This window comes from Phodopus roborovskii, unplaced genomic scaffold, assembly GCF_943737965.1.
Source record: "Phodopus roborovskii unplaced genomic scaffold, PHOROB, whole genome shotgun sequence".
Taxonomy (NCBI): Eukaryota; Metazoa; Chordata; class Mammalia; order Rodentia; family Cricetidae; genus Phodopus; species Phodopus roborovskii.
This window is the reverse complement of record NW_026126434.1, coordinates 778,504-805,692: the sequence shown is the minus strand read 5'-3', so window position 1 is coordinate 805,692 and position 27,189 is coordinate 778,504. Positions and strand designations below refer to the sequence as shown.

Here is a 27,189-nt window from a genome sequence, read left to right as displayed (position 1 = left end):
AGATCAAGCATGTTTTTATATTATAATATTTAGAAATATATAATTAAAATTAAGGTGATGATATTTACATAAAACACATCTGTAAATATTAGAAAATTTGAAGAGCTCCCTAAGTAGCAAGTTTCCTTGCTGCATTTTCATGAGTAATTGGTTTTGGTTGACCCTCTCCCACCTCCTCCTCTCTCTGATTCCCTCCCCTTCCCACTCACAAGCGTTCCATCTGTCCCCTCAGTCTCAGTCCCTGAAATGTTTTCCTTTCTCCACTTCATGTCACATGTGTCCCATTGCCAACCCCACCATTATCACCCTCTCACTGACCCTTTCCAGTCTCCCTCTGTCCGCACATTCTTGTAAAAGATGTGGGTCTTATTGGTTTTATCATGAGACATAAATCCAAATATTATTATTCTAGTCTGCACCACGCAGCTACCCCCCCCCCACACACACACACTAAAAGCTCACTTGGAGTGGTCCACTCTCTCACAGGCTGATCTGCACACCCACAACTCCCACAGGCTGGTTAATGCATCCACAGCTCCCTCAGGCTGGTTAGTGCACCCACAGCTCCCTCAGGCTAATTTGCACACCCACAACCCCCCCCCCCGCAGGCTGGTTTGCACACCCACAACTCCCACAATCTTGTTTGCACACCCACAACTGTTTCTGGCTCTGCCCAGGACAGGAAGGCACTAACTCTGAGTTATCATAGCACAAAGAGGAGCATCTTCCTATTAAGTATCAATGATACTGAAAACATAAAAACCAGAAGAAGACATGGAAAATATCACCTGGCAGTTGAAATTTCCTGTGCTATCGGAGAGGGGCTTTTGGCCTTTCCAAAAGTCAACAAAGAACTATTTTCAGTATGTTATACTTGAAGATTTTCTTTTTCTAGTATGTTCTTCTCAAATAGTTCCTCCTTAATTGTCTTCACCAAGCATCACATACTTGCAAAAGTACAACGTCCTTGAAAACATGTCTTTAAATCACAAATTTAAACATAGAACACAGAATTCAAATGTTAGGTTGCTAATTGAAAATAATGAACATAAAATTTGATTTAAACTCAATTTGATGGAATGTTTATTTATGCTCACCATGTAGCCATCTTAATTTATCATTAACCTAAAGCACATGAGGATTCTGAACATTGGCCTTGAATAATTTCATATAATTTCAGAAATATCTAGAGCACTTCCCCTTTTTAAAAACACGTTTCTATTTCATTTTACATACATAGGTATTTTGAAGCATATATGTCTGTGTGCCATGCGTGTGCCTTTGGGAGCCAGAAGGGGGATCAGATCCTCTGGAACTAGAATTATAGATGGGTGCAAGCTGCCATGAGGGTACTGTGAACTGAACTTGGGTTCTTTGCAAAAGCAGCCATCTCTCATCCCCCAAGAACATTGTCTCTTAAATTCTTGAACATTGGTAGTACCTAAGACTACTCCATATACCTAAAAGTCAACACTATACAGGTGTGTATCATTGTCACCTGGGTGTCTGAGATCTTGCAGTTACTATCCATACCAAATCGCTCTATATCCTCACACTGCTTTGGTTTCAGAGATAGAAGTGCATGTATTAATGCCTTATGAATATCAAGCAAGCAGGCTGGGTAGATGGCTCCATGGTAAGAGTGCTTGCTGTGTTCATAAGCATGAAGACTTGAGTTTTAATCACCAGTATCAACCTAAAAAATCTTGGCATGACTGTAGGTGCCTATATTCTAGCACTCAGTGGGGTGTTTGGGGGGCAGGAAGTGGAGACAGGCAAATCTCCAGGAGCTTGCCTGCATAGCTCAAATGGCAAGTTTCAGGTTGGTAAGAGATCCTGTCCAAAGCGAAAAAGGTGGAGTTGGCAGAGGCATGACCCACAGGCATGTTCACACATGCACATAGCACACACAAATGTATATTCCCTTTAACAAAGCCTTATAAAAAAAGAACTATCAAGTGAATATTGCACTGTGCCTTGATTTTAAACAAGATACCACCGAGCACCCACAAAGCATTGCTTATCTTGGCCTAAGGGCACTGGAGTTGGGTGCAGACGATAGTGACATGCTCTTCTGTCTCCTGGGTAAAGAAGGACTTTTCATTTATTGTGTGAAAGTGAAGTGTTTGCTTTGTTTTCATAAGGGCCTGAGTTTGGTCCCCAGAACCCTGGGAATGACATAGAAGAAAGCACTCACACTCCAGCTCTGGGGAGACTAAGCCAGGAGGACATTTGGGGGTTGGTACCAGCCAGTCTGATCTATGTTGTAAGCTCCAGGCCAAAGACCCTGCCTCAAAGGAGGTGGACAGTGATTCTGAGGAAAATATCTGATGTTGTCTTCTGGTCTTCACATGTAAATGCACAGGTGGTCACATACACTCTCACACCTGCACACATATATGTGCACCTACAGGCATCCACACAACTGTACCTATTTTTAGTGTTATCAGAAACTATGGATAATGGTGAAATTCCAGTGTAATGACTTTTCCAAAGTTTATTTAGAAAATGGAAAATTATTAAAACAGCAATATGATGATTAGCTGTGTTAACTTGTGAAAAGTTTGTTTTAAAAAAAGTAGCATCAATGCCATGTTTTCAAGTCAATTGATGAAGGAGGTGGAGTTTCATGACATGGTGGAGACAGAAACATCAAGCTCAATTGCTGGAAATTTATTACTATCCCAGAGACCTAACTTCCCTCAGCAGCAGCAGAAGAAGAACACATGTGTTTAAGCTGTTGTAAGGACCATATGTAATACCTCATACTGCCCAGAGAGCACCTATGGGTGTCCTACTCGCCAAGCAACTGCTGTTGCTACACCTGTCCCCCCATGAATATTCATTACATCATTGGATTAAGCCTGGTGCTTGAGGCAACCATAAGCTAGAGGTTGGAATACTGTTTCAGGAATGAAGTTAAGACTTGCCTGTGGTAGCTAATCTTGGTTATCAACTGTATCAGATTGAGAAATGCCTGAAAATTAGGGAAGGTTACCCCTGGGCGTTTCTGGAGAGGATTCATTGCAGAGGAAAAGCCTGTCTTGAATGTGGGTGCCAAGGGCTGGCAGACAGGAGTCAGAATGGAATGGGGGGGGGAGAAGCTGCTTGCTATAGACTCTCTCTCCTCTCACTCCCTTTCTGTCTTTTCTTGCTTGCTTCTATGAGATGATGGACTGAAATGTCCAGAACCATGAGCCCAAATAAACCCTCCCTCCATTGTGTTGCTCTCTGGAGGAGTTGGAAGGCTGGCACAGTGTGTGCTTAAGCATAGAAGAGTTGTGAGGTAATCTGTCGAACTTTAAAACTGTCTTTGCTTTTACTTTTGGCTTGCTGTTACTTGTATTTGAATTATACCTTGGGGTGAGTTGGGGAGATACAGATCTTGTAAGTGTGCAGAACCCTTGTGGACAGATGGCAAAACCCCAAAGAATAGAGGAACGGGGTTGGTGGTCAGGGCAGGCCTACACCATCTTACTGTGTGGGACTCATGGGATATTAATGAGAAACAAACGGCTTTCCTCTCACAGTCTATGGTTGTGTTAGGAGTTGTGATTTTGCACAGTGGACCTGGTTTTGTATCTTGTCCTGCCACTGGACACCTCCACCCCCCACCCCCCCACCACAATAGTCCCTGGAGTCTACTCCCTATTCCTAGAACACAGAATTTCAAATTCATCAAGGCCAAGTGGGACAGAGGGAACAGGAAGGGGCAGTCTGCGCCAAGTAGAAGAAGGAAGAATGAGAACAGAGAAGAAGGGATGGAAGGCTGGAGGAGGAAAACCTAGAGGGAGGCCAGGAGAGAAAGGAGGTGAGCCTGAGAGCAGGTACTGCACAGTGAAGGGGTGAAGGTGGAGAGATTAAAAACAGGAGCTCAGGAAGCAGACAAGCTTGCTCTCACATCTTGGCTCTGATCCTTCCTGGCCTGGCCTGGGCAAGCTGCTTCATCTCCCCCCAGCTCCCTGCTGAGAGAGTTAATCATAGCTTTTGCTACAGAGAGTTGTAAGATATTATTCAGATGGAAAACACCAGGTTAGCACTCAATAAATGGTTAATGTAGTCAGAGCATCCGGGCAAAGGCCCTGAGCTTCTGAAAAGATTGGGGTTAAACAGCCTCCATGTACATCAGTGAAAGAGACAAGTATTACTGAAAAGCAGAGAAAGGGGAACTCAAGGGTTCCGGTGAGTCCTGACACCAGCTTTCTCAAGACTGGGGTGAGTGACAGCAGGTATGCACAATCACTCAATTCCAATCAGCACTTGTTCCTACCCATTGTTGTCTGGCAAGGTAGTGCAATAAGTCTTTCACCTCTACAATCTCCAGGGAGCTGGGCTCCTGTAATGTGAGCTACTTTAGAGCTGTCTCTCCCTCGTGGACAGCTGCTCTCATCTTGGAACAGTCTGTGTTGGCTGCCAGGTCATGTTGTTCCTAGAATCCAAAGTATTCTAGGTATAGGTATAGGACAATGAATTTTGTGCCTGTATGCTTTACAAGGGATCACAAAAGTTAAGGGTCCCTGTGTTCTTAGGCAGACACAGCTAGTTTTTAATTCGACACAAACCTAGACATACCTTGGAAAATAGAGTCTTGATTGAGGAATTGTCCCCACCATATTGACCTGTCACCAGGATTCTGGGGCATTTTACTAATCGCTACTTGGTGTAGGAAGGCCTAGACCACCATGGAAGATACCATCCCTAGGCAGGTAGGACTTGGCTGTGTAGGAAGGCAGGCAGAATAAGCCAAGGCAAAGCTGTGAGCAGCATCCTCCATGGCCTCTACCTCAGTTCCCGCTCCCAGGTTCCTGCGTGAGTTCCTGCCTTGGTTGCTCTCTACGATTCACTGTAACATGTAAGCCAAATAAAACACTTCCTCCTCAAGTTGGTTTTGGTTAGTTTTTAATCGCAGTAACAATCTCAAACTAGGATGACAGTGAAAATCTAAATTAAAATGACTGAAGAAATAATAAAAAGAGATTGAGAAGAAACTTGGGGCCAGGGGATAGTAGAAAAGAACGTGGAGGTTAAGGAAGAAAAGGGGGGTGGGGCTGGAGAGATGGCTCAGTGGTTAAGAGCACTGGCTGCTCTCAAAGAGGTTCAGTTCCCAGTACCCACATGGCAGCTCATAACCATCTGTAACACAAGGTCCAGGGCATCTAATGCCTCCATGGGTACCAAGGCTCCTTTGTGGCACACATGCATATATGCATATATGCAAGCAAAGTGCTCATACAGGTAAACAAAAATTATAAAAAAATACATAATTATTTTTTCACTTTCTTATTATTTTTCTTATTTTACATATCGATCACAGTTCCCTCTCCTACCCCCAACCACTCCCATCCCATTCCCCACCCACTCCACAGGAAGGGTGATGCCTTCCAGGAGGGATCATCAAAATCCATCAAGTCATTTGGAGGAGGGACTAGGCCCTCCCTCCTGTCTCTAGGTTAAGGGAGTATCCCTCCATGGGAAACATGCTCCCAAAGTCCTTTTGTGCACCAGGGATACATCCTGGTTCCAGTGTCAGAGGTCCCTTAGACTGTCCGAGCCTTCTGAGACCCATGTTCAGGGGGTCTGAGTCAGTCCAATGTTGGATTCCCAGCTATCAGTCTGGAGTCCATTAGCTCCCCCTTGTTGAGGTCAGAGGTCTCTGTGGGTTTCTGTAGCCTGGTCTTGTCCTCCCTCTCTGCTTCTGGATTCCAGTACTTAGGCTCAGTGTTTATCTGTGGGTGTCTGCTTGTGTTTCCATCAGCTACTGGATGAGGGCTTTATGATAGCATATAAGGTAGTCATCAATTTCATTATCAGGGAAGGGCATTTAAGGTAGTCTCCCCATTGTTGCTCAGATTGTTAGTTGAGATCATCCTTGTAGGTCTCTGGACATTTCTCTAGAGTCAGGTTTCTCTTCAAACCTATAATGGCTCCCTCTATTATAGTATCACTTTTCTTGCTCTCCTCTAGTTGTCCCCCGACTCAATCTTCCTTGGTCCCTCATGTTCTCCTCTTCCCTCCTCTTCTCCCCTACTCTTTCTTCTAACTCCCTCACTGCCGCCCCCTCCCCTGCTCCCAATATACTCAGGAGATCTTGTCTATTTCCACTATTTTGGGGGACCTTGTATGAATCTCTTAGGGTCTTCCTTGTTACCTAGCTTCTCTGGCAGTGTGAATTGTAGGCTGGTGATCCTTTGGTCTATGTCTAAAATCCATATATGAGTAAGTACATATCATGTTCAGCTTTTTGTGACTGGGTTACCTCACTCAGGATGGGTGGATGGGTTCTTCTAGTTCCATCCATTTGCCTGTGAATTTCAAGATTCCTTTTTTTTTTTTTTTTTTTTTTTTTTTTTTGCCTCTAAGTAGTATTCCAGTGTGTAAATGTACAACATCTTCTTTATCCATTCTTTAGTTAGGGGGCATTTAGGTTGCTTCCAGGTTCTTGCTATTACAAATAATGCTGCCATGAACATAGTTGAACAAATGTCTTTGTTGCATGGATGTGCATCTTTTGAGTATACGAGTAGAATTGCAGGATCCTGTGGTAGACTGACTTCCACTTTACTGAGGAACTGCCATAGTGATCTCCAGAATGGCTGTACAAGTTTGCACTCCCACCACCAATGGATGAGTATTCCCCTCTCTCCATATCTTCTCTAGCATAAACTGTCACTGGTGTTTCTGATTTTAAACATTCTGACAGGTGTAAGATTACTGGTATCTCAGAGTTGTTTTGATTTGCATTTCCCTAACGGCTAAGGATGTTGAGCACTTTCCTAAGTGTCTTTCAGCCATTTTGGATTCCTCTATTGAGAATTCTCTATTCAGTTCTATACCCCACTTTTTAATTGGATTATTTGGTGTTTTGCTGACTAGTTTCTTGAGTTCTTTGTATATTTTGGAGATCAGCCCTCTGTCAGATGTAGGGTTGGTGAAGAATTTTTTCCACTCTGTGGGCTGCTGTTTTATCTTGTGGATTGTGTCCTTTGCCTTACAGAAGCTTCTCAGTTTGAGGAGGTCCCATTTATTAATTGTCGATCTCAGTGTCTGTGCTACTGGTATTACGTTCAGGAAGCAGTCTCCTATAACAATTTGTTCAAGGGTACCTCCCACTTTCTCTTCTAAGAGGTTCAGTGTGGCTGGATTTATGTTGAGTTCTCTGATCCATTTGGACTTAAATTTTGTTCATGTTAATAGGCATGTATCTATCTTCAACCTTCTATACACCAGCATCCAGTTATGCTAGCACCATTTGTTGAAGATACTTTCCTCCTTCCATTGTATACTTTTAGCTGTTTTGTCAAAAATCAGGTGTTTGTTGGTGTGGGGGTTAATATCAGGATTTTTGATTCAATTCTATTAGTCTACCTGTCTATTTTTGTGCCAATACCAAGCTGTTTTCAGGGCTATAGCTCTATAGTAGAGTTTGAAGTCAGGGACGGTGATGCCTCCTGAAGTTCCTTTATTCTACAGGATTGTTTTGGCTATCCTGGGTCTTTTGTTTTTCCATATAAAGTTGAGTATTATCTTTTCAAAGTCAGTGAGGAATTGTGCTGGGATTTTGATGGGGATTCCATTGACTCTGTAGATTGCTTCTGGCAAGATTTCAATTTTTACTATATTTATCCTACCTATCCAAGAGCATGGGAGATCTTTTCATTTTCTGATAGCTGGTATCTGCTTTAATTTCTTTCTTTAAAGATGCAAAGTTCTTGTTATATAGGTCTTTGAAGATATTATGTTGTTTGTGGCTATTGTAAAGGGTGATGTTTCTCTGATTTCTTTCTCAGCCTCTTTATTGTCTGTATATAGTAGGGCTACTGATTTATTTTATTTTATTTTTTTTTTTTTTAGGTTATCTTGTATCCTGGTAGTTCGCTGAAGGTGATTATCTGTTGTAGGAGTTCCCTGGTAGAGTTTTTCTTTTCACTTATATAAACTATCATATCATCTGCAAATAGTGACAGTTTGATTTCTTCCTTTCCAATTTGTATCCCCTTGATCTCCTTTTGTTGTCTTATTGCTTTAGCTAGAACTTCGAGTACAATATTGAAGAGATATGGAAAGAAATGGCAGCCTTGTCTTGTTCCTGTTTTTAGAGGAATCACCTTAAGCCTTTCTCCATTCAGTTTGATGTTGACTGTTGGTTTACTGTATATTGCTTTTATTATGATTAGGTATGATCCTGTTATCCCTGATCTCTCCAAGACCTTTTATCATGAAGGAGTGTTGGGTTTTGTTGAAGACTTTTTCAGCATCTAGTGAGATGATCATATGATTTTCTTTTCAGTTTGTTTACATGGTGGATTTTCATATGTTGAACCATCCCTGAATCCATGGAATGAAGCCTACTTAGTTATGGTGAATGATTTCTCTGATGTGTTCTTTGATTCGATTTGCCAGCATTTTATTGAGTATTTTTGCATCAATGTTCATGAGGGAAATTGGTCTTTCTTAGTTGTGACTTTGTGTGGCTTAGGTACCAAGGTAATTGCAGCCTTGTAAAAAGAGATTGGCAATGTACCTTCTGCTTCTATTGTGTGGAACAATTTGAGGAATATTGGTATTAGCTTGTCTTTGGATTTCTGGTAGAATTCTGCACTGAAGCCCTGGGCTTTTTTTGGTTAGGAGGCTTTTGATGAGTGCTTCTATTTCATTAGGGGTTATAGGTCTATTTAAATTGCTTATTTGTTCTTGATTTAATTTTGGTAAGTCACACCTATCCAGAAATTTGTCCATTTCCTTTAAGTTTTCTGTATTTGTATAGTACAGGTTTTCAAAATATGACCTGAAAATTGTGTGCATTTTCCTCAATGTCTGTTGTTATGTCCCCTTTTTCATTTCTGTTGTTATTTTGCATGTCCCCTCTATTCCTTTGGTTGTTTGGATAAAGGTTTGTCTATCTTGTTGATTTTCTCGAAGAGCCAACTCTTTGTTACTTTGATTCTTTGTATTGTTTTCCTAGTTTCTACTTTATTGATTTCAGCCTTCAAATTGATTATTTCCTGATGTCTATTAATCCTGGGTGAGTTTGCTTCTTTTTGTTCTAGGGCTTTCATTTGTGCTGTTAATTCTCTAATATGACTATCCTCCATTTGCTTCATATGGGCACTTGGTGCAATGAACTTTCCTTTTAGCACTGCTTTCAAAGTGTCCCATAAATTTGGGTATGTTATATCTTCATTCTCGTTGAATTCTAGGAAGTCTTTCATTTCATTTCATTCTTTATTTCTTCCTTGACCAAAGAATGGTGCAATTGAGCATTGTTCAGTTTCCATGAGTTTGTAGGGTTTCTGCAATTTGTGTTGTTGTTGAATTCCAACTTTAAACCATAGTGGTTTGATAAGATACAGGGGACTATTCCAATTTTTTTTTGTATCTGTTGAGATTTGTTATGTTGCCTAGTATGTGGTCGAGTTTAGAGAAGGTATTTTCTTTTGTGTTTGGATGGAATGTTCTATAGAGGTCTGTTAAACCCAATTGGGACATAACTTGTGTTAGTTCTTTTGTTTCTTTGTTAAGTTTCTGTCTGGTGGTCCTGTCTAGTGGTGAGAGTGGGGTGTTGAAGTCTCCCACTATGAGTGTGTGAGGTTTCATGTGAGATTTGAGTTTTAGTAATGTTTCTTTTACAAATGTGGGTGCCTTTGTATTTGGGGCACAGATGTTCAGAACTGAGACTTTGTACTGATGGATTTTCTCCTGTGATGAATATGAAATGACCTTGTTCATCTCTTTTGATTGATTTTGTTTTGAAGCCTAACTTATTAGGTATTAAGATAGCCACACCTGCTTGCTTCTTGGGTCCATTTGATTAGAAGATCTTTTCTCAACCCTTTACCCTGAGGTAATGTCTGTCTTTGAAGCTTGATGTGTTTTTTTGTATGCAGCAAAAGGATGGGTTCTGTCTTCTTATCTGTTTTATCCGTTTTGCTCACCTGTATCTTTTTATAGGCAACTTAAGATCATTAATATTGAGAGAAAGTAAAGACCATTGATTGTTACTTCTTGTTCGTTCTAGATTTGTTGTTGGCAGTGGTATTGTGAGTATATTTGCCCTGGTTTTTCTTTTTGGGTTCTGGTGAAGTGGGATTATCTATTGCCTATGTTTTTATGAGTGTAGTTAACTTCCTTGGTTGTTTTCCTTCCAGAACTTTCTGTAGGGATTATTTTGTGGATATGTATTGTGAAGATCTGGTTTTGTCATGGGATATCTTGTTTTCTCCATCCATAGTGAGAGTTTTGCTGGGTATAGTAGCCTGGGCTGGCATCCATGGGCTCTTAGTCTCTACAGAACATCTATCCAGGACCTTCTGGCTTTCAGAGTTTCCATGGAGAAGTCAGGTATAATTCTGATAGGTCTGCCTTTATATGTTACCTGGCCTTTTTCCTTCACTATTCTTAATATTCTTTTTTAAATTTCTGTATGTTAGGTGTTTTGATTATTTTGTGGCAAGGGACCCCCCCCCCTTTTTTTTTCTTTTTCTTTTTCTTTTTGGCCCAGTCTATTTGGTATTCGGTATGCTTCTTGTACTTCTTAGGCATGTCCGTCATCAGATTGGAAAATTTTTCTTCAATGATTTTGTTGAATATGTTTTCTGCACCTTTGAGCTGGGCTTCTTTGCCTTCTTCTATGCCTATTATTCTTAGGCTTGGTCTTTTCACAATGTCCCACATTTCCTGGATCTTTTATGTTAAGGATTTGTTGGATTTAAGATTATTCTTTGGTCGATGAGTCTGTTTCCTCTAGTTTATTTTCAGCACCTGAGATTCTCTCTTTGATCTCTTGTATTCTGTTTGTTATGCTTGCATTTGTAGTTCCTGATCATTTACTCAGTTTTTCTATTTCCAGCATTCTCTCTGTTTGTGTTTCCTTTATTGTCTCTATTTCAGTTTTCAGGTCTTGAACTGTTTGAATTGTTTCCTTCATCTGTTTGATTTTTTTCTCTGCTTTCCTTAAGAAATTTGTTCATTTCTTGTATTTTTTTGCTTGGTATTTTCCTATATTTCTTCCAATTTTCTGTTTGTTTTTCTTCCAGTTCTTTAATAGATTTTCTCATATCATCTTTGAGGGCCTCTGTCATTTTCGTGAAGTTATTTTTTAAATCGTTCTCTTCTGCTTCATCTGCTTTGGTGTGTTCAGATCTAGTTGGTGTAGAGTCCCTGGATTCTGGTGTGTCATACTGGTCATTCTATTGTTGAATGTTTTCTTGTACTGCCATCTTCCCATCACTTCTTCCAGTGGGTGCAGGTGGGATCTCTCTCTCCTCCCCTCTTCTGGTGGGTATAGGTGGGTTAGGACTTCAATGTCAGTACCTCTGGATGCTCCCAGCTCTCTTGGAGGTCTCTCAAGCAGAGGCCGTATCAGTGCTTCTGTGGGGAAGACAGGCTCCGGATGATGTTAAACACTCAGGCAGAAGGCAGGTGAAGGGGCTCAAAGGTCAGGTGAAGGCAGGTTGTAGCGGGGAGGGACAGGTCCAATATGCGAAGAGCCAACCCAGGAAGTTCCAAGGAGAGGGTGGGGGCATTGGACCAGAGCTCTGGCCAAACACTCACCCCAAGCAGTGGGCCTAGCAGGGCTCCTGATGGTCCCATGTGCCAGGACTGAACCACTCAGGCCAAAGGTGTAAGGGGTTCAAGATGCAGAGCTGACCCAAAGAGTTCCAAAGAAAGGATGTAGGGGTGGGGCAGATTTGGCCTGGGCTGGTCCCAGACTCATCTCAGGCAGAAGGCAGGTGAAGGTGCCATTATTTGTTTTTAAAGGTAGAAAAGGTTACCTAGAAACACTTGCTTTTGAACACCAAAGTTCCTTGACTATGACATGCCCTCAGCATTCTTCTACAGTCTCTTACCTGGAGCCACAGCTTTCCACCAGATAAGTATTTGCCAGTTACCCACCTACTGTTATGTCTAGGAGCTTTGTGACATTTTCCCGATTCCTTTTCCCTTGCAGGAGGGGCAGCTGTGCCTGACACTTGGGTCTCTGTTGGTTGGAACTAAAATTCATTGAAGACAGAGTAAAACTTTCAGCTCTGAGAATGGAAAGAGATCTAAGCCTACCCCACTCAAGTACAATGTTCCTGATTCTCCTTTCTGTCACCCATCAATGTGTTCTGTTCACTTTATCCCCAAAAGATGCATCAGATTCTACTTGATGCCCGCCTTCTTACTACCATCTCAGTTTTTCCTGGATTTTGATCATTTGCTTCTATTCTAGTTACTTCCACTCTTTCTCCAAAGACAAAGTGGTCATCCTCCTGCCCCCATCTACTGAACCTCTCCAGCTGCACTCCCCCCTCACTGTATGGTAAAGTTCAGACATATCTCTTGCTCATAAAGCCTTATGTACCCCTCCCCATAACCCAGCCTTTCCCTCTTCCTTCTGCTTTTCTCTTGCAATCTGCCCTCCAGCCATACTGAAGATATTTGCTTTTCTCCAAGTTCCTTGCATATCCAAACTTTGCTCCTTTCCCCCTTTAGGGCCATTTCTTTCTTTGTATGTCTGCCAGTTTCGATCTCTTGTCTCTTCACCTTGAGTGGTTTTAGCTTAAAAGCCATGCTCTGATGAACTTCAAATCATTATTCCATATGAAAGCCACCAAACATCTTGCATCACACAGAACAGTCTTGTTTCTTTACACAGGCATTTGTCCTGTCTGTGGGGGTAGCAGGTAAGTGTGCATGTCTCTTCCTCCCTGGACTATAGTCTTCAGGGGGAGCAGAGATTTTGCTCACATTGTTCATAAAAACTTTTCTCATTGCTCAGAAATATGTCCAGAATATAATACAGAATCAGTAATTATTTCAGGGACTGTTGCTAAATAGATGATTCAGCCTCTCAATATAGAATCTTCACTAGCATCATGATATATATACATATATATATATATATATATATATATATACGTATATATATACATATATTTATATATGTATATATATACACACTCATACACATAATATAGAAATAATTTTTTTAAAAAAGATTGTTAGGTAAATACAAAGTATCCATTTTATTATGGCTACAAAACTAGGTCATGAAACAAACTAGTGGCTCTGAGAGTAGAAAGACTTGAGAGAGAGGCCTTTCAGAATCTTGGTAGGTCTCCTGAATAGTTGGAAATATCAGGTCTAGCCAAACCTCATTGTGGAATTTAACTAACGTATAATTTATAACAGAAAAAAATAGCTAGGAGACAAGTCCATAGTTTCCAGCTTGAGACAGAGGGAATAAAGATGGGGAGAGGCAGAAGAGCATTACAGCTGTGTCCTCTCTAGTTGGGACCCCGGCAGTGCCTGTGTGCGACCCAAGGTGTGACACCTGCCTTCTCGGCAGTAAGTCACCTCAAACAGAGAGGGTCAAGGCAGCATAACAGCTGGGCTTGAGGCCTCCAACAGGATTGACATAGAAGTCAGCATGGCCAGGCATTTAGTGTCTATATCACCCCTAGAACTACACCTAGGCTTCCTGTGACACAAGCTCTTAGAAAGAGCCAGCAGGCCTGCCCTGGGCAGAGACACTAGGGATCCACAGCAACAGCCAATAGAAGTGATCAGGCAGGGCCTATGCTTAGCTCAGTGCAGAGAAGAATGTGGGAGAAGTGACCAGAGAGGCCAAGAATGCTTGCCAGCAGAGTGCTCCAATGCTCACGCTTGAGTGTCCTCATTAATGGCTAACAAAGGAAGAGCCTGACCCTGGCTGGTGCTGTCTTCTGCCAGTGCCAAGAGAGGCTATGAATATCCCCTTTCCTCTGGGTGTTATCTGAAGGGATCCAGGAAAGACAAGAATGAGGAACGAAGCATAAATGTTTCCAAAGTACAGTTAACACCAAGGTGTCTGGTATGAATTAGCAGCCTTCATGCACTTTTAAATTCATCAGAATAATTTCTTTAAAAAAAAAGGTCTATGCCATGGATCAGGAGAGCTATGAGAAAGTGCAGAGTAGTTTAGCCATATCATGAATCTGTATTTATCTACATATCTGTGGTTTGCTTTATATCCCATTCTATGGTGTTAAACTGAAATACATGCTTTCTAACACCTTAGGCATTCAATGACTCATAATTGCTGTCTCTAGAGAATAGGAAATTAATTATGCTAGCACATGGAGTTGAAGAGATGGCTCAGTGGTTAAAGCACTAGCTGCACAAATGTAAACATTGGATGCATAGCATGGATACCCTTGATCTAAGTTCTCCTATGGGATTGGGAGGCAGGGAGAGAGACTCCTTGCAGCTGAGAACAACACAAAAGAGACCCTGTCTCAGATGAGGTGTGACTCAGGCATTTTCCAACCTCTGTGCTTGTGCCATGACATACATATGCCCACACTCATACATACAGATGCACACATGGATACTTACATACTATACACACATACTAACTTCAAATTCCTAAATATGCTGTCTAGTTATAGAAATCATGACTGTTAGGGAACTCTGAATCCATCACTGTGCACTAATAGAAGCAGATAATTTGAGAAACAGAATTAACATAGACATAATACACAAAATGCATATGCAGTAAGACTTTGACTGTTGCTCTTATCATAAATAAAGACTTAGAACTTTTTCTGTGGAAACACTTTGGTCTATACATAAAACTTTGTGTGTTACCCAAAGTCCAGAAAAGGTAATATGTTGTCTAGCTTACAAGATAATAGAAGTTTCCTATGGCTAGATTTGTCATAAATTAAAACATCTCTATTACATTTATTTGTTGAGTTGGATAAGATCATGCCACAGGACACAAGCGAAAGTCACAGGATGGCCTGGAGTTGACTCTCTTACCTACTGTGTGGGTCCCAGAGATTGAACTCAGTTCCTCTGACTTGGCTGCAAGACACCTTATGGAATCCTTACCACCTGTGACTGACCTCTGGTAATATTACTTCTGACTTTCCCCAAATATGTTGAAGCACTTGCTTTAAACTCCCATGTAAAAAAGACTGGAATGTGGCCTCCTTTAAAATGTAAAGTTCATTTTGCATTTTATGAATTTTATGAACTTTAGTGTGAGACTTTCTAGAATGTGGGCAGCTCATTTTTCCTGACTGAGCTTGTGCATACCTGTGAAAAGTCTTTGGCTCCTTTGACCTCGTTTTTCTTCAGAAATAAAGTGCAGTGAGTGTTTCTGTATTTAAAAGTTAAATGTTTTAACCCTCAAACAAACAAACAAACAAAAAAAACAGTTCTAATTGCTTTACTGGTGTGAGGAGTTTGTGGTTCAAAAGTATTTCATTCAGCTTTAAGAAAACAAAAAACAAAAAAACAAAAATACCCTCCATAGCTATAGTCTTATCCAATATAGGAATAGTCTTGGGGGTTAAAGTCAATCAATGCACTAGCACTCACACCTGGAGCCTTCCTATAAAAATATTTTAAAAGTTCCTGTGGCTAATAGAGTAGATTTAAAAAAGAAGTGAGTTCCTTCAAAAATATTTCAGAGGTATGATTTTTTTTTTCTAATAAAAACAGTTATCCTTGGAGTAAATTTTAATGACTAAACATCTGCTGGAATTACTATGGCTCAGGCTCTGAAGATGACGATTTGGGAGCTGGCGAAGGGGGTAAAGACTTGTTAGAGGGTGGCAACATGGCTTGTTGGTAAAATGCGCAAAGGCCTGAATTTGGGTCCCCAGTATCCACATCAATAGCTGGTCATACTGTCACTGAGGAGCAGGATATTGGAGGGTGCCTGGAGCTTGCTGGACAGTGAACCTGTACCAGAGTTTTCTAGGTTTTATATAAAATTCTGTGTCATTAAGGTAAAGGGACACCTGACTTTTACTCCGAGTCTGTGTATACACACACTCACACATGCATACACAACCCCTACATACATATGCACCCTTGTGGACACACACTCAGACACACACACACATCAGTAGGAAATAGAAGAATTATTAGTGAATTTAATTAGTTTTATTTTTTAAAAAAGGAACACATTTTAATCAAACATTGACTTCATATAGATCATTAATAAATTATATCGGGTTTTGAAGATTCCTGCAGCCTAATAGTCTGTGCCAACAGTCTTCCACACAGTGTGACGATAACAGTAAAGCTTCCTTCATGGCCTAGCCAGTGCATGGCTTTCATTAACTCCTGCACAGGTCTCTGGCAGAGTTAATTGCCTAAGTCTGTTCAAAAGGCCAAATGACTCTCAGGGAATAAGAAACATTGTACTAGAGACCACAGATGCAGATAAGCGTCTGGGCTTTAATTTAAAGAGGTGAGATGAGTTCTGTGCTGGAAACAAAGACTGAGTCAGTCTGAGTCTGAATGGCTACAACTGTTTTTCTTAAGGGTACAATGCTGGATCAATTTAAACCCCTTAAGATATGAATAAGGCATTGTGAGTTCAGAAGGCAAGCCTGGTGACATAGAAAGTCCCTGAGCCATTGTACGACACCGGGTGTTGACTTGTAGGTGGGACATGCTGGAGACACCCATGGTGTCAGTCTCCGAGTTGACAAAGCAGTCAGCTTGGCACACACGGTAGACTAAGTTTATCACCTACCACATAGGGCATTGTGCAAATCATGTCAGAAGTCAAAAGCTGACCCTCAAAGTATTTTTATGTTCTGTTAAACAATTTTATCTCCAATTCATATTTACCTGTAAAATAACATCACAATACTCATTTCTAAACTTAAATTGTTTTTGTAATTATGTGTATATGTGCACACATGCTTGTGTCTGTGTGAGTGCAGTTATCCATAGAATCTAAGAGGGTTCTGATCCTCTGAGCTAGAGTTACAGGCATTTATGAAGCCCAAACTCAGGTCCTCTACAAGAGAGCAATATGTATTCTTAACTGGGGTGACTTCCTGCCTGCCCCTCCTGCTCACACTTCCCTGCTTCCCCCCTCACAGAATCTCCTCACAGTAGTGTGTGTGTGTGTGTGTGTGTGTGTGTGTATGTGTGTGTTGATATATTATTCATGACTTATTCAAGTTTGCTTGAGGATTCAGAAAGCAAAGTCATCTACAAGCCATAGAAGCCAGGCACACACCTTTAATCCCATCAGCCAGAAGCTAGGAGGTGGTGGTTCACACCTTTAATCCTAGAACTCAGGATTAAGAAGTAGATGGATCTCTCTGAGTGCAAGGCCACCCAGGTCTACATGAGATTGAATCAGTCTAAAGGAGTAACAGATCACAGGCCTTTTATCCCAGCACTAGAGGGGTATAGAGGATAGAAGCAGGGTCCTCAGTATTGAGAAGGAGGCATGCATTCTCCAGCCACACTGAAGATTGGAAGGCTCAGCATCAAGGAGGAGAGGAAGACAGTCAGTCTCGGGATTCTCCTGCCACGCTGTCAGCAGGGTCAGCCCATTAAGCCTGAGGGAGTGGTAAGAGCTAGTGGCCCACTACTTTCTGTTCTTCAGCTTGCAGTCTGAACCCAAATATCAGTCTCTGGGTCTTTTGTTTTTCTCATTATGTACCTCTTCCCATTTTGCTCTTGTTGCTTCATTGCAATAGGTGTGTACTTCTTTTTCCTTTTCCTAAAGCACACTTGATATTTGCTATCTTTGCACATAGTTTTGGATCAAGCCTAAATCTTTTTGTTTAGACTAAAAAGGTAATTGTAGTGAGAGATCCATCCAGCCCTACCTGTGGCACTGACCATGCCTGTTTGGGAGTGGTTACAGGTGCATATGTGACTTTGTGGTATTTGGTCTGGGGCCCGGGACAGGCTTGCTCTCTTGTGCCCAAGAGGGCCATGGAGGGCAGCTGATGTGGATCCTCAGAGCAGGGACTTGTGGCAGTCATCTACATCACATGTAAGTGATTTCTCCCGAATAAAATTATATTAATCTATATTTGAGCAAGTCCTTTGAATGTGCTGTGCACCAGTTACACCAGTTATCTACTTCATCTTTGTGTGTGTGTGTGTGTGTGTGTGTGTGTGTGTAGGGGTTGTGGTCAGAAGGTTAAAGCTAAGAGGTAGAACACACAAGGCTCTGACTTGAAGGGAGGATACACATACTTATTTAAAAAGACAAACTGGGCAGATGGCTCAGTAGAGAAAGCACTTGTCACACAAGCCTGAAGAACTCGGCAAAGACTGGATGGGCATGGCAGCCACTGTAGTTTCAGTACTTGGGAGGCAGAGACAGTGGAAGGCCACAGGGCAAGCTGGCCAGCCACCCTAGCTGAAACCAGCACACTCTGGATCCAGCGAGAGATCCTACCTCAATAAAAACTGAAGCACGATCTAGGAGGACACCAGTGTCAGCATTGCGTCTTCAAATGCACACATGTGTGTGAGTCATCTCCATCTTCCACATGCCAACCTACACAATTCAAACATGCATACATGTATCTCCACACCCCCCACACACACATGCACATGAAATAAAGAAAACAGAAGAGAAATGCCATACAGAACAGTATAAAAGAAAGGGGAGAATGTTGGTGGTAGACGGACTCCAGCAAATTCCTGACCAAAGAAGAGAGAAGGGATGTGGCAGGCTGGGAAGGAGGGAGGTTTGAAGGTGGCAAAATGTCCTTAGCCAGATAGATGTGGGTCAGGACCAGAGCAGAACTTAGGGGCCTCAAGCACCAACGAGCTGGGGAATAGTAAGTTACTTATTATGAGGCTGTGAACCCTGGTCATGTGATAGTGAGGTAGACTGTGATGCTCAGGGAATGCAAGTCAAGACTTTCTTGCTGGTGGCTTCAGTTTTTCTGAAGCTGTGCAAAGCTGCCAGGACACTAATGCCAGGTTCATAGTTGGGAGCGCAGGAGGGAGAAAACAGATGTGGTAGGGACAAGGGTCAAACAGAGACTCCTGCAGGAATCTGGTCATGTGGCCTCCTCAGCCTATCTGCATCTCTGTGGCTGCCTGATAGGATAATACTCCCACATTCTCTGCAGAAGGCTTCCTTCAGTGCTATGTGAGAGAAACAGCCACCACCAGGAACCTTTGCACGTTAGCCACCTCCTTTCACCTCTGGAAGAGTGGTGCATGGACCTGGGCATGTCTGAGTGGCTGGAGAATAGGTGAGAAAGATGATGTGTGGTTGCTAGCCGGTCCCTTACAGAGGAAGGGTCATAACCATGGGAATGGACTGTTAGAACCCAGAAACAGGAAGCCAAGTGGGCATGGAGAGAGAATGTAAAGAGGCAGTGCAGGTAGACCACCTCTCTCCACAGCATCTTCAAAGGGGACTCCAAAGTTCACAGATGTGTAAATGTCAGAGTGGAAGGTAACCAGAGGGGCAGCAGGCACTAGAGTGTCTGCGAAGGTTTGATGCATGGATCTGCTTGAGTAGAGGTTTAAAATATGAAAAGAAATTTGATATGTGTAAGTGGGACAAGTGGTTGGCATGCATGACAAGACTCAGAAAGTTATCAATCCTTGATGAAAAGTTTTTGAATTTTTCATTTGTAATGGACTTAAGCTATATGTTAATTTGTGGTCATAGAATGAGAATTAGAAATATCTTTTTTTTTTTTGAGACAGGGTTTCTCTGTGTATCAGCTCTGGCTGTCCTGGAACTCACTCTGTAGACCAGACTGGCCTCAAAGTCATAGAGATCCACCTGCCTCTGCCTCCTGAGTGTTGGTATTAAAGGCATGCGCCACCACCACCTGGCTAAAAATATCATTTTTACCTGAGTGAGATGATACTGAGACAGTTTTACACTTGTTAAGGCATATGTGCTGTGAAGAGTGGCTGCAATAAACATAGGAATGTGTGTACACATGGGTATGTGTACATGTATGGGTGTGAGTGTGCATATATGCGTGCATGTGTGAATAGGCACATGTGTCTATGAGTGTGATTGTGAGTGTGCATGTGTGTCTGAGTATGTGTATCTGTGGTATGTATGTAAATGTGCATATTGTGTATGTACTCAATTTGGAGCCAACCAATGGCAATAGGTGACTGGCTCGCTCGCAGTTCAGGGCAGGGGGTATGGATGCATTGCCTGGGTGCTTAGGCTGCAGAACGCATGTTTAGAACACTGCTTGCCTCCTTGGCTGATTGCAGCAGGCTTGGACTTGCTCATGATTCCCAGAGGAATCAACACTCAAGCACAGACATGATCTAGAGCAGGAGGCAGAAAACTCAGTTGTCCCTGACCTGCTATGGCACAGCTGGAACCTTGCAGGGAAGAAGAGGTCAGCCCTACTGAAGAGGACAGACTTCATGGGCTTGAGATAGAGCCACACTGTCACCCTCAAGGCCATGCTTTCTGGAGGACAGAGCTATGCAACAGCCAATCCCTGGACTCCCATCTTGCCTGATCAGTTGTGTTAAATTCCTCTGTGCCTTCAGATGTAGAGCATTTCCTCTTCCTGCCAATACCCCTGAAGCACCCTCTTTATTTCTGGTTTCTGTGAGAGGGTAAGTTTCAAACAACATGATGGCTAATTTTGATTGATAGCTTGATTGGATTCAGAAACATCCTGAAGATTGATGGTATACACCCTTTCATGTGTCTGATGGTGTTTTCAGAGCCCTTGGATATAAGAGCTCTGAGCCAGTCAGGATTAAACCCTTCATGGAGTCATGTTATTGTCTTTACTGGGAGGTGGAAAGAGGGAGAAATGGGTCCATTCAGGATAAAATAGGTATTTTGGGTACATCTTTGGGCTTTCATTGTGCCCTGGCTCCTACCTGTCTTCTCCATTCTCCATGTCTGTTGCCCCATGTGAGAGAAAGAAACTCCTGTGGCCCTCTCCAGCCACCATGGTATTCTGCCTCTCATGTTTCAAAAACATGGAGCCAAGTAGCCACAGACAGAATCTTTCAAAAGTATGGCCTGCATGGAGACTTCCTCCTCAAGCTGTTCAAGGCATTTATTCACAGAGATGACAAAGGTCATTAATGAGGGCAGACAATCGTATTATTATCGTATTATTTAGTCTGAGGAGTCATTGGAAAGCAAAAAAAAAAAAAAAAAAAAAAAAAAAGAGACAGGATGTAAAATGTTTCTGTATTCCAACATGTTACTTATTTAAAGTAGCTTTAAATTGGGTAATTAGGAGTCACATAATTGGGGCTTTGTTTTCTTGTCCCCACACACTTTACTATTTCCAGCAACTATCTACATTTATTTCTTCTGTAAAGAGAACTTTGAAAACATGTAATGGATTTTTATGAGCCATTCTAATCTGTGGAAGCCCTAAGAGAGATGCTCTTAATCCTTTAATGGTTTCCATTTATTTTTTTCCCTCTCCTTAAGTTTGGATTCTATTACATAGGAATCTTCAAATCTATACACTTGTAATCCAGAGGTGCAGAAAAACTTGTTCTTTCATTAATTTTTTTCAAAGAACCTTTGATTTATCTTTAGCTTTAGCCACACTTTTGGGAATTAAAAAAAAAAAAAAAGGAAATCAAGAAAGGGATATCACATAAACCAAGCAATATAAAAGATAATCATTAATTATTTAGTATCTTAGAGCCAACATTACTTTCTTCATAGTGACCATCTAGTTACTTGGTAGGGGTAAGTTATGGCTTGGTGTTCTGGTTAGTTTTTTGTTTGTTTGTTTTGTCAACTTGACATAAGCTACAGTCATCTGGATGGAGGATCCTCAGTTGAGAAAATCCTCTCATCAGATTCCCTGTAGTCTGTAGTACATTTTCTTGACTAATGATTGATGTGGAAGGGCCTGATGCTCTGGGGCAGTTTCTCCACTGAGCACATGGTCCTAAGTTCCATAAGAAAGCAGGCAGAGCCTGCCATGTGGAGCAAGTCAGTACAGTACTCCTCCATGGCCTCGTGCCTCAAGGCTCCTTTCCTGCTCAGTGATGGAGTATGACCTCAGAGCCACGAGCTGAAATAAAACCCCTCCCTTCCCAAGTTGCTTTTGGTCATAGCAGCCATAGAACCCCGACTAAGACATTCGGTGATGTTTTAATGTCACATTAAACATGCATTACTCACCCAGGAGCTAAATAGCAAAAGGAAATTCATCTAGACACATGATTTTTAAAACTTGCTAACAAAATGAATGATAGAGCTTTCCTCTGTAAGCCATTATCTTGCCTTTATTTTGATGAAATCTGGACTTGTCGCTCAGTCTGTGGTGAACAATGTCAATGCTTTTGCAAGGAAAGTTGGGAGGGAAAAATCTCCTTGAAATTCTGAAAAGGATCCATGCCACCTCTTCCTTGCCAGTGCCCAGAGAAAGTGTGGATACTGTTGGCTCAGGGCTCCTTAAGATAAGAGCCCATGGACCAGTGAGGACAGCTCAAGCTGTTCTTTCATCCCTAGCTCTAAACCCAGATCTCTGTTTTCTGTAGAGAAGTTAGACTAGAGGGCTCACTAATAGGACCTGATGGCTTGAAGAGGTGTGCAGAGACCCTTCATCTCTCTCTTTGTCTACAGATGTACTTCATTTTCATAACTTTAGGGCAAGTCATAGTGTGGGGTTTGAATATGAAGTGCCCCCCATAGGTGCATGGGTTTGGACATTTGTTCCCCAGTTGGTGGCACTGTTTGGGGAGGATATGGGAGGAAACCTGTCACTCAAGGGATGGGGAAGGCACTTTGTTTTCTCTCTGTTTCTCAAGCACAGACACATTTTGATGGGCTTCCTGCTCTTGTTGCCATGTCTTCCCTGACTCTCATGGTATCTTTCTGGCCATGATGGACTGTTGTTCTGGAACTTCAAACTTAAAGTTTCTTCCAAGTTGTTTTCTGTCTGTTTGTTTTATCACAATAATATAAATTAATACAAATAACTTAGAGAAATAACTTCAGTTTTGAACAGGGAAAAGTGTATTGTTCCAAGAAAGTTTTGTATTCCACAAGATGGGTGAATCTGGATGACATAAATGTCTAATGACATAGCAAGTTGAAGAGAATCCTTATATTAGAATGAATGCAATGTTTATAAATGTAAAAATGCTTCATATTTTTGTTTCTTCATATACACATCAGAAAAACACATCTATGCTCACAGGAAGGGTAGATGCCAACTCCAAGAGAGGGGTGAGGACGAAGAGGGGGCAGGTGAACTGTAATGAACTGAGTTGTTTTTTTCCTGCAAGTAAAACAAACAAACAAACAAAAAATCCACCACCAACAACAAAAAACAAAACCATGAGTTCAAGGCCAGCTTGGTCTACAGAGCTAGTTCCAGGACAGCTAGGGCCATTACACAGAGAAACCCTGTCTTGAAGAACCAACAACAAAAACAAAAAACAAAAAGAAAATCTATCTGAGACAAATCTGGAAAGTGTCTGCAACTTTAAAAATCTAAATTTATGGGCACATTCCAGCTCCTTCATACATCTGAAATATGTAACAACTAACAACTTGCAAAATCATGTGCTGTCTTCCAGGTTCATCCATGCTGCTTCAAACAACTGAACATCATTACTTTTGTATCAGAACAATATTCCATCGTGTCTGGTTGCCACATTTCTGCACCCATTGATTGATACTCAAGTCTTCAGGACTCTTAAAATAGCTGAGTTGATTTCAACAAGAATTTACTGAGAATTTATCACAGACATTGAGGATAAAATATGGGGTAACAAGGTCCCTACCCAAAGCAACTCACCCTCAAGAAGGAGAGAGGTTGTTAACAGACCCTCAGTGCATCATGGTAGCATAGTCATGTTTTATATAACATTTTCTAAACAGAATAATTGAAGCATGGTGATGTTTTTCTAGAAGATTTTAAGTAAATATAAGCCAAATTAATGGCCAACATATCATAGTTGTTGAATTAAGAGCATAATTTATGGTGCTGGCAAGATGTCTTAGGTAAGGGTGCTTGCCACTAAGTCTGGTGATCTGAGTTTGGGTCCCAGAACCCACATGTTTGGAAGAAAAAACAGGCTCCCACAATTATCCTCTGACCTTCCACAGGTGTAAGACACCACACACACACACACACACACACACACACACACACACAATTTTAAATTTTACATATATATATATACATATATATACATATATATATATATATATATATATATATATATATATATATACACACACACACACACAGTCTTTCAACTGACTGCAAATCAAGTAAATTTTAAAGACAGTCTTCCAAAATACAACTGGCTAGTGTCCTGTGCAATTTATTTGAGTAACTAATGCACACTTTGGTAGGCATTTCTTTCATGTTCCCTTCCAAACCCATCTTTGTGTTTCATTATGGGCATTTCATGGAATCTTAGTATGTTCAACTTTACCATTGTGGCTGTCTGATAATGTGTTTATCATCCTTTCCCTGAAGCATTTAAGATCATCCTATGTAAAAGAAACAATGGTTACATATTTATCAAATGCCTAAAATAGTCAAGGCCTTCTGTGATGGTTTGAATAAGAATGGCCCGATAGGCTCCTATATTTGAATGCTTTGTCATCAGGGAGTGGCTCTACTTGGAAAGGATTAGGAGGTTTGGTCTTATTGATTGGTCACTGCGGGTGGGTGGGCTTTGAGGTTTCAAAAGCCAAAAGCAGGCCCAGTGACTTCACTTCCTGCTGCTGGTGGATCCAGATGAAGGACTCTCAGCTGATTCTCCAGCACTATGTCTGCCTGCATGCTGCCTCACTCCCCAGGGTGATGATAATGGACCAAACCTTTTTAACTGTAAGCCAGCCCCAGGTAAATGCTGTCTTTTGTAAGAGCTGATGTGATCATGGTGTCTCTTCATAGCAACAGAACACTTACTCAAGACACCTTCCTAACTCCAAATGTAATGTTCAGGTCCAGAGAGACCAAAAAAGCTGCCATCAACATCAATGCTATGTGACATGCAGTTTGTACATGTGCAGAATATAATGACATGTCCAAAAATGACAACCGTGACTCCAGTAAAAAAAAATAATAATAATAAACAAAAATAGAACAGTTCATTACCAAGAACATTAGGAGTCAGTTTGGAATCTAAGCAATGCAACATTGGCACCACATCCTGAGAAAACATCAATGGAGAATGCCAAACAAATTTCTTGTTTTTTTCCGCCCAATTTTTATTCAAAGAAAAACCACCATGAAACTTAGCATTCCACTGCTGGGAGTAAATATACAAAAACAGGAAGAAAAAAAGATCATGAAATTGTATTCATAGCTACCCTTAGTGGCTAACAGATTTCTACCAGTTGTTAAAAATAGTTTGGTAAATATTTGACAACTGTGTATTAATTAGAAAGAGCCTAGTGTGGTACTGTGGTGGCAGGGATGGGAGCGATTCCCGGTAACCTGTGCATGGTGAAGCCACACACTGTATGAGTCACAGTGCTAGGTGCATGGTGCACCTGCTGGCTGGGAGCCCACACCCTCTCCAGGGCCCTTATCCATTCATATGTTTATAAGTTTTTACATACATTGGTTCTCTTTGCAAACTGTACAGCAAACTGTACTTAGAAAAATTTATTTTTAACTAAAACCCCACTTGTAAAAAAGACTTTTACCTGTGTCCACAGGACAACTTTATTAGGAAGAAACACAGACCATCTGTTAAAGACACAGGTTGTTAAGCAACTGTGATGGCTAAGGGGACTGAAAACAAGAGGAATACAGTGTAAGGCGCATCTTAGCCCATCCCCTGGGGAGCACAGCAGAGAGAAATTTGACTAAGTGCATGGTAGATGATGGGGTGGCCATTTCTAGGTCGGTTATGTCAGTTTCTGGGAGCCCCTGTGGCCCACTTCCACCCTGTATGACTGTGCTGACTGATTGCCTCCCACCCCTTTGTTGTCTCCTGCTAAGGACTTCATACCAGGGAGTATGTGAAAGGCTCCCAGCCCCAAGAGGAAACCACTTAACAGTCCTCTCTAGCACAGGGATGAGTTTTGACTTCCTCTGGGCTATCTAATTACATCCCAACTCAAAATTCTCACATGGTTCCTAAAAGGCAACTTCCAAGTATTTTCTGGAGACTTCTGGGGCAAAGGTGGCCTCTTTCTTTCTGTTTCTCCTTCTTATCTCAGAAGTCTCCCTTCTTTCTTTCTTGAACCATGGCTGCCAATGACAGTGACAGCTGTGGCTGAGGTTTACTGAGTCCCTGCACATTTTCAAGGGTTTCCTCTCTGGAGTCACATTACCACACTGGGGATGATATACTTTTCAACTTCCCTTTCTCAGGTGAGAAAACTAAGGCACAGGTGACACTTGTCTGAGCCAAGATGGAAATCCACCTTCATCCAGTGGGCTGTGCTGGTTCTCATGGATCTGTTGTAATCATCCCTTGTGATAATGAAAAACATGGGAGAAACACATAGACGATCCATGCCTCAAAAGAAGCGAGATAAACGTTTGTTGGTGATGAACACTGTCATCACTTGGACATTATAAGAACTGATTTTTGAGTGTGTGTGGGTAGTGGTGATGTTGCTATCATTCATTCCACAAATGAAACAGGGGCTGGGCAGATGGCTTGTAGTTCAAAGCAAAGACTGCTCTTGCAGAGGACTCAGGATCAACTCCTAGCACCCACATAACAGTTCATGGCCACCCATAAGTCTGTTTTCATTGGGTTCAATACCCTTGCTGGCCTCTGGACACCACATGTATGGGGTGTACAGACATATATGCAGGCAGAATGCCTATACATATGCATAAAATAATAAAATATATGCAGGTAGAATGTACATACATATACACAAAACAATAAAAAAACATTCAAATGTATATTAGGTGTGCTTAGAAATAAAAAAGGAACTCGGGTAAGATATGGCCCTTACCTGTTCCTTTAGCATTTATTTGAGCAGGGGAAGGCACACATAAAGAGAAGTCCACACAGGGTAAAATATTCCTTAAGTGCAAATAAGCATATAATAAATGTGTTCGAGTTCACCAGAGGTGAAGCTCATCCATAACGTTACAGACAAGTTTATTCAAATTGTGTGGTGAGTTGGATGTCTCAAGAAATATAAATAATTATAATCTAAAGTTCTGAAATGGAGATCTTTCATCTCCTAATGTATGAAGGAGCATATGTCACAGGAACTTGGGGGTCAAACTAAACCTTCTTCATCACTGTTGGTTCTCGATTCCATCTGGGTCGGCGGTTTTGTAAGAAAGAAGTTGCCGGGTTAGTCCCAGTAGCTTTTCAACGGGTGTTCTGACACTCTGAAAACACATTTGCATAATTAACTGTGTTAATTTGAGTATGATGTGGACATGTCTTGTGACTCTCTGGAGGACTACTCAGAATCAACACTTGCTTGCCCATTCATTACCAAATCATTCCCATTGTCCC

At 41.5% G+C, this 27,189-nt stretch overlaps 1 protein-coding gene across 1 annotated transcript in view; it reads left to right on the top strand.

Moving 5' to 3' along the window:
• The window catches only part of Kcnk2 (potassium two pore domain channel subfamily K member 2), a 174,401-nt gene that overhangs the window by 24,176 nt on the left and 123,036 nt on the right, over positions 1-27,189 (top strand). The gene's annotated exons all lie outside the window — the stretch shown is intronic.